Here is a 13,507-nt window from a genome sequence, read left to right as displayed (position 1 = left end):
ACTTTAATTGTGCAAAGCTAAAATTCCAGTGTGCACTTGAATGCATCCTGGAAAACCACAACAATTCAAAATGCTTCCCAAAATAAGGAAGCAATTGTTCTACATCTTGCCATACACCTTTGTATCTTCTATGAACATGCATGAAAATATCCATGCTGTAGTCACTAGAAGGGCCACAGAAAATACTGGATTTTGTGAAAAGCGATTTCTCTGATGTATGTCACCTGCCTCTCCACCCCACCCCTGCCATTTATGCAAAAAGTCTACTTCTCTGCTGCAGTCAGGGAAAGAAAGCATATTATGTGCGTAGGCGCAATCTCATGGTTCTGCTAATAAAGAAAAATGTCTCCCACACTTCAAAGTTTCTGGTGGTTTAGTAATCATTGATTGCTGGGCACATTCCAAGGAGCATTTGGATTATACAGGAGAAAAACCACAACAGAGCAAACAACTCTGGCAAAACACTGGTATCCAATGACGTCAGCCGCAATGCTGCGCTAACAGCTACTTTACTAAATATAAGACGGGCAAAGACTACAAGTGGAACATTTGCAAATAGTGAAGGAGGGAGCTATACTTTCCTTCACTCTGCCTGCTCCCTTGAAGAATCCTGACTTATGCCAACCCTATTCCTTTAGAGTTGTTCTTTTTGTTTATCCAGCCTATCTAATTTATATTGTAAATAAACAGCTTGGACAGAGATGTGTCATCTGTGTTCTGTAAATACCTTGCACAGTGTTGCAAGCAATTGAATGTTGAGCAGCAGTTATCACACCAGCAAGGAATGTTACATACTGTTTTGTGATATACCCACTTCCACAAAGGGCAGCAAGCTCCTGGGGCCACTGTATGTTGGTGGTTTGAGCCCAGCCAGGGATGGCTGTGGATTCCCTCAGGATCCCCTGCAACTCTACAATTCTATGATTTAATGCTGATGCCTCTTTTTGGATATGGATGATGCTGTTCTGGCTACAAAAGGACTGGCATCCGAAGAATTGGGCTTCCTATTACGGTAGTATATATGATGATGATTATATCCAGGGCAGTTTAACCATATTTTATGTCTCCTAGGTAACAACAGGCAAAAATATGATTAACCATTATCAAATTTTAATTATTACATAATTAATGGAAACCATTATTATTTATTTATGTGTTTAAATTTCCTTGTTGCAAAATTGTACACACAAAATTGTATGGACTTAAATCATAAAACATGACGTGCCTAACAAAAAATGGGTCACTAGGGGAATAAACTACTCAACGTATTATTTTACAGTACATAATAATGAGATAATTACTGTAAACTGGTAAGATGAGTAATTCAGAAAATCAGCCTGGAAAACAGGAGGGTAATAGGCGTGAGCTAATGAGTGGTGCCTGCTTATCTATGCCATACTGCAATATATGCTGCAAGTATTTCTCATCTCTGTGTTGTTTCATTTGTATATTTAATAAAATCACACCATACAGTGTAAAAATTATATTTGTTTTTCTCTCCCCTTGCCACTTTCAGTTTTTGCAACAGCTTTTCCATTATGACTGTTTGCCAGATTATATTATACCACTGATCAATATTCATCAAGTGGAAAACGATTCTAAATTATATTTAATTATGTAACCTTACAAACATGCTCCAGCACACCATCCATGTTGCCGCTTAAATATTCCAAAATCAATCACATATCCTTCTGAATTTTAATTTGAATACAATGAGGCTGCCATGTCCAACTTTTTTAAAAGTTCCTCTGATTTCAGTAGAAAAGCTGAACGCTGATTAAAACACCCCCATTCACATCAGGAGAACTTTGAAGACATTAACTTTGGCTAACAGTGTTCATTCATATATATATATATATATATATATATATATATATAGTTAACAGTGCAATCCTATACATATTTACTCAGAAGTAAGCCCCTCTTTGCTTTCAACAGGGCTTACTTACCTGAGAGTAGAGGACTGTGCTTTCCTGGGAGTCTGAGTCCCATCGATCTCAATGGGGCTTAGTTTTGAGAAGACACACACAGAACTTCAGTGCCACAAAAACTTTTGGGGGAGGCTGTAATTCAGAGGTATCAGGCTGGGAAACATCACTGTCTGCAATGTGAGCACTATTGCCAATCAGATTAGGCAGCACAGAGCGAGATTAACCAGTGATCTGATTTATGATAAAGCAGTTTAATATCTCATAAATACTCTTCCATTAATGGGGGCAGGGAATGCTTTCATCCTTCTTAGAAACTAGGAATCGCTCTGTGTGGTGCTATAAATATGTCCCAGGGATTCAATAAATGGTAAGTTATGACAAATAACAAGTGTTCTCCAAATTCCAGTTGGCTCTTGCTACAGTGGTACCTCGGGTTACATACGCTTCAGGTTACAGACTCCGCTAACCCAGAAATAGTACCTTGGGTTAGGAACTTTGCTTTAGGATGAGAACAGAAATCATGCTCTGGCGGCACAGTGGCAGCAGGAGGCCCCATTAGCTAAAGTGGTGCTTTAGGTTAAGAACAGTTTCAGGTAAAGAACAGACCTCCGGAATGAATTAAGTACTTAACCTGAGGTACCACTGTATTCCTGTGCTAACATTCCACTTTGAAATCTAGCTCAGCATCCTAATCTCATGGTGGGCAACCAGATCTACTTGCGGGAAATCTGCAAGCAGGACATGAGCACCAGAGCACTCTCCCCTTTCACAGTTGCCAGCAATTAGAAGCTCCGACTGTGGAGGCAGAGTGTAGCCATCATGACTAGTAGCGATTGAGAGCCTTATCCTCCATGAATTTGTCCAATCCTTCTTTTAAAGCCACCCAAGCCAGTGACTCTGACTCATGTCACACCAGGTGAAGTGCTAGCTCAGTTGGTGGAACATGAGGGTTGTGGGTTTGAGCCCCACATTGGGCAAAAGATGCTTGCCTCGCAGGCGGTTGGAGTAGATGACCCTCGTGGTCCCTTCCAACTCTACAATTCCACGATTCTATCCAACAACATATGGCTTCCCCTGTCCTAGTCTACTTGAGAGATGACCCCATTGAATGCAATAGGACATTTTTCTGAGTAGACATGTATTGGATTACACAGTAAGGCTGCAGTCCTGAACACAAGTACTTGGGGGCCAACCCCAGTGGATGCATTGGGACTTACTTTAAAGTAAACATCCCTAAACTGTTCTGGAGAGACGCCCGAAGATGGCGGCTGTAACAACTTCTCCTTCATGAACCCTCCGGATTACAAACCTTTTATAGCCTTTTATAGCCTTTTACAGCCGTCTTTTTAGCTGTTTTTAATTGACTTTTAAATCATTTTACCTCTGTTAGAAGTTTTAATCGTTTTACTTCTATGGTTGGCCAATACGTATCAACAAGGATATTCAAACCTTCTGCTGATTAGTAACGCCGCCTTGAAGATTGGGTTATGCTGAGCAGTGGAGGAGGAGTAGCAGAGGAGTTGCGGCCATAAAAGATAAGTTCTCTTTTGTCTCCGTTTACCTCTACTTTGAACCTCCGTAGTCAGTGAGACAGCGACAAATGGGTCATGGCAAGCGACCAAGATCTGCTGAGAAAGGTTGTTCACCTCCAAGAGCAAAGCAGTCAAAGCTTGAATCTCCCCCACCATCTACTAACAATAACAGCAAAACGGAGCAAGTAATTGTTTCTGCGGTCGAAACATACAACCGCTTCTGGCCTCTGTATGATCAAGGAGAGTTGGAAAAGCTAGCTGATTCAGCGGGGGATGGAAGCCATAGGGAAGCCCTCCTCCCTGACACCTTAATTACCCCTCCGTCACTGAAACGGGAAGCATTAGGGCAAACTGCCCATGATTTAGTACCTGATCAAATACAACTGGTAATCAGGACTTTAAGCTTCATTTTCAAGGAATTGGAGGGGATTTCTTTGTCATTGAACAAACTTTCACGGGCCCTTCTGGCTCATCTACCTTCCTCAACTGAGCTATCTAATTTGCATCAATCTCCAGTGCAGCTTGTAAGTGCCTTAAAGAGACAACTTGATCAGAAATCTCTCCCTAAGGGCCTAAGATGCAGGCTGCCACTGCTCCAAAGGAATAAGCAATCTTTGATTTTTCAACCTAACAAAATATGTTTATCCATTTTTTCCCGTGACGCCCCCAGTCTTAGGTGGAATAACCTGAGGACGGCTAAAGGGTACCTTCGTGATTTGTTAAATATTCCTTTTTTCCAGATAGATCTTATATCTGTAGCACCCCTAAATGCCACGCCCTGGCCAAGGAAATTTATGCTCTCCTTCCAGTCTGCAAGGATCCCACATCTTCTTGCAAGACAAAAAGATCGGCTGGCACCCTGGGAGATTGTAACAACTAGAGTCTTTAAGGACACGAGTGTTAAACCTCTTTTTGCCAACATCTTAACTGACAATGAACGCTCGTTTCCTTCTTCTGTCCCTATAATAACGGGAAAAACACCTAGCCGGGTATCCCCTGTTCCACCTTCGACCCCAAGTGCCCATCTAGTTACGTTGAGGAATGATCCAATTGCAAGCGGAGATTGGAATATCCCTGAAGAGAGAAATCTTATCTCCTCTTATGGAAAACTCCCTTCAGAAGAACAGCAGGCTATTCTCGATAGATTGGATCTACTCAAACAAAGACTTCTATCGCAAGGGGACCCCTCTATACCGATGAGAGAGGAGAGCAGGCGCTCCACGTCCCACATGGCGTCTCCATCAAATGCCCTGATAATTTCTCAACCTGTTACCTTGTTACCCCCTACTGATCTGAATCAGCAATCACCTGTTGACCAACAGCACCATCCTACCGTGGAGGAAGTTGATAAACTCAATACTCCTGTCTTAGATCTTATGCCTAATCAAAATATGGAAGTTGATGACTCCTTTGCCTCAATGCCTGAGCTAGAATCTACCCTGCCTGAAGATCACCAGGAAATGACTATGCATGCACCATCCTCACGTTCATGTCCTTTAACACATCTGCGTGATAATTCCTCTCCATCTGCGCAGCAACTACAAGTGATGGCTGGAACACCTCTTAGCGCTACCCTGGCTAAGACTGATAATTCTGACGGATCTACTAGTGTAGCCCATCAAAGACTTGTTACTACTCACCTCAATGAACAGCATCCGACCTCACCAACTTTGCCTAATTCTTCCTTCCCAGCAAAGCCCTTCCTGCCTGTTAATGTTACCAAATCATCGATACAATTAACACAGAAGAAGACCTTATCCGCACAAACTAAAATTACCGATTTCCTTATGGGTCCTCGTTCTACCTCCAAGAACCCATTAAACAACTCAAAGTGACAATTACCGGGACAGCACAAGGACTCGACATTATCAATACTTAGCTGGAACATTGCTGGTTGGAGAACCAAAAAATCAGACCCCGAATTCAGGAAGTACATAAATTCATTTAAAATTATTCTGTTCCAAGAAACATGGGATGAGGAAGAGATTACCATAGACGGCTTTGATCTTCTAACACTTCCGGCCTCCCCTTCTTTGAAAGGTGGTCGCCCCAAAGGGGGCCTTTTGATTGGGATTTCACTCCAACTTCGCGCCAAATTCACTCTGGTACGGGCTTCCCCGCCTTTTGCTCTATCTGGACTGATCACAGAAGGGAAGTCCTCATTACTAATTACTAATGTTTATCTCCCCCCCGAAGGCTCAGCGCCTGATCTTGATTGGAGATGGGAATCATTTGAAAATCACCTACTGTCATGTCATACTAAATGCCCTAACTCGTACTCCTTAATTGGGGGAGACTTTAATGCTCGTATTGCCACAAATTGGGACTTACTAACCAAGTCCAAATGGTGGACTTCCCCATGTTTGGACAATTTTGACTTGGAACATGCCAGAATTAGAACTTCAAAGGACAACAGAGTAAACAAAGCAGGAGTGACCCTTTACCAAATGGCCATTCGCCTGAATCTAGTATTTTTGAACGGCACCTTCCCCCCCGATATACCGGGGGAGTTCACACACCTGGGACTAACATCTAACAGTGTTATCAATTACCTCCTGATCTCCGCAAATCTGGCCGTTAATGTACTTTCCTTCCAAGTTGAAAACCAACATTTCAGTGATCACCTCCCAATAGTGACCACTCTGTCATTGTTCCGGTGCCAGAATGACAATAAACACTCAGTCCTTCTGGAAACCTCATCATCGATCAAAATAAGAGGGATAAATGGTCGGAGGCTGTGGCCCAAAAATACCAGGTTTTCTTCCATAGGGAAATCAACGCCTACTTACCTCAAATAACTACTGATTTACAAGATTCCAATTCGGTTTTGAAACTTTTTAACCTTCTTATAACAAACCTTACCACTTTTTTTACATCACCTCCTCAAAAGGCGAAAGTGGCGCATTGCAGTGCTGGGGCCCCTTGGTTTAACACCTCTTGCAAACAAGCAAGATCCCTTCTTCGTTCCATCTATAATGAATACAAAAACTCTAATGCTCAGGCTCTACCATCTTCCTATTTACAAGCCAAAAGAGCATACAAACAGACTTTAAAGCTGGCCAAACGCGAGTGGTATCAAAAACGTTGGCGAGCCTTGATTGCGGCCTCGAGATCCCGCAGACCACAGGAATTTTGGGCTCTGATAAACAAAAGAGGAAGGAAGTACCCACTGACGATTATCCCTGCGCCCACATGGGAACAATTCTTGAGTAAATATTTCTCCTTTGCAGAGGAATCCAACTCATCCACGGAACTCCGAGCCGACCATCTACCTTTGTGGCCCTCCACTGACCCAGACCTGATAATGGACTTGATATTAGATCTGAAAACGGGCAAAGCCCCCGGGCCGGATCTAGTCCCTGCTGAGGCTATTGTTGCGCAACCGAGGTGGTGGGCTGAAATTCTGGCCAAAGTCTTTGATGCAATTAATTCTACGGGGCTTATCCCTAGGTCATGGAAGGAGGCCGTGATCGTGCCAGTCCATAAAAAGGGTCCCCCTGCTGACCCGGAGAACTATCGGAACATCAGCCTTTTGTCTATCATCGGGAAAATCTATGCAAAATTTTTGCTGTCCAAGCTGTCCCATTGGGCAAACGACTCAAATTTGATTGGCCATGAGCAAGCGGGCTTTAGGAACAATTATTCGACCTCTGACCATATGGTAATCATGTATCATCTTGCCAGAAAATATTCTGCCCCGAGTCGGGGGCGCCTATGTGTCGCTTTTATAGACCTAAAGGCTGCCTTCGACAGTATCCCAAGAAATTGCCTATGGAAGAAATTAGAGAGATGGGGCATAGATAGAAGGCTGTTATGGCTTATAACCCAATTACACCATGGGTCGTCGGCTAGAGTGAGACTCACACCGGCGGGAAACCTATCCAACGAGGTCCCAATAAATAGAGGTGTGCGCCAAGGCTGCATTTTGGCCCCACTCCTCTTCAACCTGTTTATCAGCGATATGAAGCTCTTTCTGAACGAGTCTCAAGCCAACATTCATGCCCCCCGCCTAGCTGATTTTCGCTGCCCTTTGCTCCTATATGCCGACGATGCAGCGATCCTTTCCTACTCTAGAGTTGGTTTATGCAGAGCTCTAAAGATTTTTGCGGCTTATTGCAAACTTAACCATCTGACAATTAATCATGGGAAATCTAAAGTCCTGGTCTTTACCAGGTCTCGGAAAACTTACAGCTGGAAGTTAGATGGAGTCCAATTAGAACAGGTTTTCAAATTTAAATACCTGGGAGTCTTTTTTCATTACAATCTAAGCTGGAAGCCACAGATACAGTATTTACTAAACAAAGGGAAAACAATACTTTATACTCTACTCCAATTTCTTGCGGCCGACGGAGCCTCTCACATCCCTTCTGCATTGAAGGTATACCACGCAAAAGTGGTTTCCACCCTTTGTTATGCTGCCCCGCTCTGGGCCCCAGGGTCCAATTTAACATCACTGGGGACATTGCAGAATCAGTTTCTCCGTCGCCTTCTGAAACTCCCCATGTGTGTGAGCAACGCAGCCATACGTCTGGAGTTAAGGATTGCATCATTGGAGACTGTCATCTGGAAGCGAGTCTTTGGCTATTGGCTGTCCAGCTGGCATAGGCTTCCCGACCATTACCTTTTTCAGTGCCTCTGGCGGGACGTCTTTGTCAATCCGTGGGTAGGGAAAATCCATGCCAAACTTCTGAGCATCGGAATTTCCCCAGCGGACTCCTTAAAGATGAACTTACGCTCAGCCAAAAGCCTTATTGAGCAAAGATTAGCGGACATTGAAAATCAACACAACCTCGCCAGAGGTGGGGGTGTCTGCTCCCCCAGGTATCACGGAATAACCCCACCACTTGGCCTTCCATCATATATGTCATCTCTTTCATCAGTACCACACCGACGTGCATTTATTCGTGCAAGGTTCAATGTCTTTCCATCGAACCTGCTGAACCACAGATTTTCTAAGGGTTTGGTGTCTCCGCTATGTGTGTGTGACGGGGAAACTGTTGAATCTCTTTCACATATAATGTTCAACTGTCCCCTACATAGCGTAGCCAGGGCTAAATTCCTGGGTCCTGCTTTACTGCGCTTGGTTGGCAGGCCTGTTGAGTCACACGCCGCACTGCTTTTGCAGGATACAGATCCTTCTGTAACTCTGCAGGTGGCGAGATTTCTGAATGCGGTTATCTCACACTCAAAAACCACCAAAAACCAACAACAACATCAAAACTAATCGAACTGTTATGATGAGAGTGCATGTCGGAGTTCGTCTTCAGTTTTCCTTTTCTGTGATCTGTCCCTTGGAGCTCTCCTGGCCCCAAGCTGTCACTTGGCTCTGCTCAATGACCCACCCTTGCATCGTGGTGTTCACCTCCTGTTGTCGGATATATCTGTTTTTATGTCCCTGTGTTTTTATGTTTGTACATATTTTATGGGCTAATAGCCGTAAATAAATAAATTGAAATTGAAATTGAAACTGTTCTGTTAAACTATCTTCCTTTTGGGTAACATTTCTAATGCATAATTTGATCCATCAGTCAAGCAAATGGAAATAGTACAGTGAGGCCTCTAGCAAGCACATGTCCTAATAAGTGCTAGAAAAATATTCCTATAATGAGAATAATATTACTTTGAAGACATTCCACTCCACCAAGGATTAGACGGCACACCCACTCTCCTGGCCAGCAAATACTTTTGAGGGTTGGGATGCTTTAATCATATAACACTTACATTGCTAAGTGATGTACATAGGTAAAAAAACAAACAAGACAAACATATTTACATCCATGCATGGCATTTTAATGTAACTATATTTGTGTTTATCTGTCCGGGTGTCTATAGAAACTTTCTGTCCAACAATGAATAACTAAAGTCAGTAGCTGCTGGGAAATGGTTCGTTTCTGGTGTGAAATATGCTTCATAAATTTCACTGCAATCATTAATATTAATAGTTAGCACAATATTTCTCTGTGACTTGATCGCTATAACTGATTGCTATCACGGTGTGCATATTGGGTGAGCTGGTAGCGTTCAAGTCTCATATTCCACCTTTCTCCATACATAAATTATTATGAAAGTATTATGCACTGCCTATGATCACTGGAACCCTCTCGCTGCCTCTTGCTTTGCATTACAGTGGGAGATATTGGAACCTGTTTGTTCTGCCAGAACTCATGGAAGTGCAAAGGTCAGGGTGGAAGAAAAGGATTTATTACAGGCTCAGAGTACAGTAATCCCACCCATACCTTTCTTTATGTTGTCATAAACTATTGTACAGGCTGCCTGGCTATAATGCTAGACCTTCTCCCACTCTGCTCACAACCCCAAAATACAGAGCAAGTGGGTCCTGCAACAAAATGTTGTATTGCACCCCCAGACACTGACTGCTAGCTGGGCAGGTCCTCAGGGAGCAGGGAGTGTGGGCTGAATATGGCCACAACCTTTTTGGTTATAGTTATATCAAAGTTTGATGCAAAGATCCACTTATCAAACAGCCTGTCCACTGGAATATGCCGGAGCTAGCCTACCTGCTGGACCCACCAAGAGTTGGTTGCTGGACTATGGGTCCCACCAGTGTTGCCCAAAGATTGTGGTTCCTGCTGGCCACCTGGGTATGGGGCAACCTGCCCAATCCCCTGAGGCATTCTGTTCCTACCTCCTCCAGACCACCTATAAGGATTCCTTCACTGTCTATGGATCCTGCCTAATGCCCACCCCACCAACGAGTCGTGACAGGTGCACACGAAAACCTCAACCAGTAAACATACCCTTGCTACAGGAAGGGCAGAAATGTTGGGGATAATTCAGACTAAAATTCCCAAGTGCCAAAAAAAGGTTATTTATGTATGCCACTACTGTGGCCCATGTTTTGTTAGCCCAAAAATGGAAAATGAGCGAGGTCCCAACTAAAGAAGAATGGCAACTTAAGCTGACAGAATATGTGCAGCTTGCAGATTTAACATATAGAATGAGAGAACAAGAAGAACATGTGTTTAGAGAAGATTGGAAAATGTTTATTGAATATATGGGGGAAAGTTGTATACACTTCAGAACGCTGGCAGCATTAAGATAAATTCAACAGTGTAAATAAGTTTTGATGGATGTAATAATGGAATACTGAATGGTTTAGTTCTTGTAAAAATATGCAGGGATTTATGATACGCAAAATGAAGCATGGAAAGAGAAGAAGGGAAGTCATTGATATTTTAAGGATGTTTAAATTAGTATTTTAAATTGTAAAACAAAATTATACAAAAAAAGGAAAGGCAAAAATATAAACTGCAGTGTGAACAAAAAAATATATCTCCCAGCCACAAACTATCATCCAAGCAAGAGCAGAAAGGGTGGGTGGGGAAGAAGGCTTTGTCATGGCCACGCTGCCTTAAATAGCCTAGGCATAGATCAGAGAAAGCAAGTCTTCCCTCTGGACCGTGCCAAAGCCCTGCCCACTGCAACACAGCAGCCACTCCAGAAGAAGAAGAGGAGGAGTTTGGATTTGATATCCCGCTTTATCACTACCCTAAGGAGTCTCAAAGCGGCTCACATTCTCCTTTCCCTTCCTCCCCCACAACAAACACTCTGTGAGGTGAGTGGGGCTGAGAGACTTCAGAGAAGTGTGACTAGCCCAAGGGCACCCAGCAGCTGCAAGTGGAGGAGCGGAGACGCAAACCCGGTTCACCAGATTACGAGACTACCGCTCTTAACCACTACACCACACTGGCTCTCATTATCCCACCCCCCCTTGGCAGCCTTGTGCCAGGCTGGTAGCACAACTCGGGCGCTCCGTGGAGTGGCAACAACTCAAGAACTGTTGCATGCTGTTGTTGAGGATTAAAGCTACTGCATCCTATTCATTTTTTCTCTCCTTACCCACCCCCATTCCACTTGCAACTGCCAGTCAACACTGTATGGTCACTGAGCATTCTCAATCCTTACTTGCCTCTTTGGGGAGTTCCCAGGCCCTTAGGGATTCCCCCCACCCATAAAGATGGTTTGTTTGCAAGCGCTGGGGTTTCTCAAGTCTATGGGTACCTCTCTCCAGGTTTTGGCTACATGAGGAAATGCACTCACAGCCTGAACACTAGAAATGGCAGGAGCAATGCACAGTTATAGCACCTAGTCCTAGACCATGGGTAGGCAAACTAAGGCCTGGGGGCCGGATCTGGCCCAATCGCCTTCTAAATCCGGCCTGCAGACGGTCCGAGAATCAGCGTGTTTTTACATGAATAGAATGTGTCCTTTTATTTAAAATGCACATCTGGGTTGCTTGTGGGGCCTGCCTGGTGTTTTTACATGAGTAGAATGTGTGCATTTATTTAAAATGCATCTCTGGGTTATTTGTGGGGCATAGGAATTCGTTCATATTTTTTTCAAAATATAGTCCGCCCCCCCCCACAAGGTCTGAGGGACAGTGGACCGGCCCCCTGCTGAAAAAGTTTACTGACCCCTGTCCTAGACTCACCTACAAGGGTTGAATGCTTGTTCCAGCATGCTCTAGTATGGAGGATCTGGCAGCAAATCTATTACTCTCCTTTAAATACTAGGACCAGCATCCCCCATCCCCCATCCCCCCCCCCCCCGCGTTTCATAAAACTGAGACCTTTCCGAATAGAGATCTGTGCTGGTTTTCAAAAAGTGAACCTCTAAATCATGTTCACACCCACGCCAGAAATTATTGCAGATATTATAGCTTTTTTACCCATTCCATTAATCATGTACATTTGCATTGCTATAGTTACGTGCCTCTTTTGGAAGGAAAGACGGAACCATTTTGTAAGTCACTTTTCCTCACAGGACACAATGAAAAATTAATAAAAGAAATGTAGAAAAAAAAGACATTCAACGCCAGTAAATACAGGAAGACACATTTAATGTCATTAATTCTGTTTGCTGTATCTAAATTCAGACACTGCATGTAGACTCATCCCAAGCTATCTTTAAGGCAGAAAACTGTGTCATCAGAACGTTCCTTGAACAGTTAAAAATGGGTGGTTATTCAAGCTTGGTGTAAGAAGGCCTTGTCTTATCTGCAAGAGATTTGCTGCAAGACTCCTGCTCTGGGTGCAACAGGTCTGAAGTGGGGTTCAAATCCCATGCAAACAATATAAAATAGGTGGTATTTGGGCGGGAAGGGCCTAAGTTTGGCGATAGAGCACCTACTTTGCATGCAGGAGATCCCAAGCTCAGTTGTCTGTGCCTCACAATGCAATGCTACAAAAGAATCACTTTACCACAGCAATGGAGGAACCTCAGACCTGGGTGCCAAATTCTGCCCTCTTAACATCTCTATCTGGCCCAGGTGACCCTGCACATGCCACACCCCCTTCTTCCCTAGCCACACCTTTCACTGGTCCTGCTTCACATTTTCCCTAGGTAATTTTGCTTGGTTGCAATGTGTCCTTGAGCTGTGGCAATGCCTCCTGCTTCCCTGGATGGAGGAATGTGCATTGCGGAGCTGGTTAACCCCCTGACATTTGGGTGGCTGCAAAGTAGCCTGCTGTACCGAGGTAGGAGTCACATGCATTGCTCTGCCTACTTTTGCCTCCAGCCTCACCCACCCTTGGCATGTGGACACAGAGGGTTGTCCACAAAAGAACAGAACCCGCCCTCTGCCCCCCGAATAACCCTACAAGGCTTCTGGCTGTCAGAAGAGACCATACTGGGTTAGAGGCCAACCAATAGCCTGACTCAATATAAAGTACCTTAATTCATAGTGTTTCTTCTGTCTTGTCAACCACATTCTCAGTCCTGTCTGTAAAAACAGAACAATAATTGTACAGTGGTACCTCGGGTTAAGTACTTAATTCGTTCCGGAGGTCCGTTCTTAACCTGAAACTGTTCTTAACCTGAAGCACCACTTTAGCTAATGGGGCCTCCTGCTGCACCACACCGCCAGAGCACGATTTCTGTTCTCATCCTGAAGCAAAGTTCTTAACCTGAGGTACTATTTCTGGGTTAGCAGAGTCTGTAAGCTGAAGCGTATGTAAGCTGAAGCGTATGTAACCCGAGATACCACTGTACAGGCTTGAGTAGGCCCAGAAACTGTGTTCGGTA

General features: G+C 44.0%; 1 long non-coding RNA gene across 1 annotated transcript in view; it reads right to left on the bottom strand.

The window, feature by feature from the left end:
- Positions 1–13,507, bottom strand: part of LOC310746322 — a 44,838-nt gene that overhangs the window by 22,154 nt on the left and 9,177 nt on the right. The gene's annotated exons all lie outside the window — the stretch shown is intronic.

Source organism: Podarcis filfolensis (assembly GCF_964270895.1).
Source record: "Podarcis filfolensis genome assembly, chromosome: 12".
Classification (NCBI taxonomy): Eukaryota; Metazoa; Chordata; class Lepidosauria; order Squamata; family Lacertidae; genus Podarcis; species Podarcis filfolensis.
This window is presented reverse-complemented; position numbering and strand designations above follow the sequence as displayed.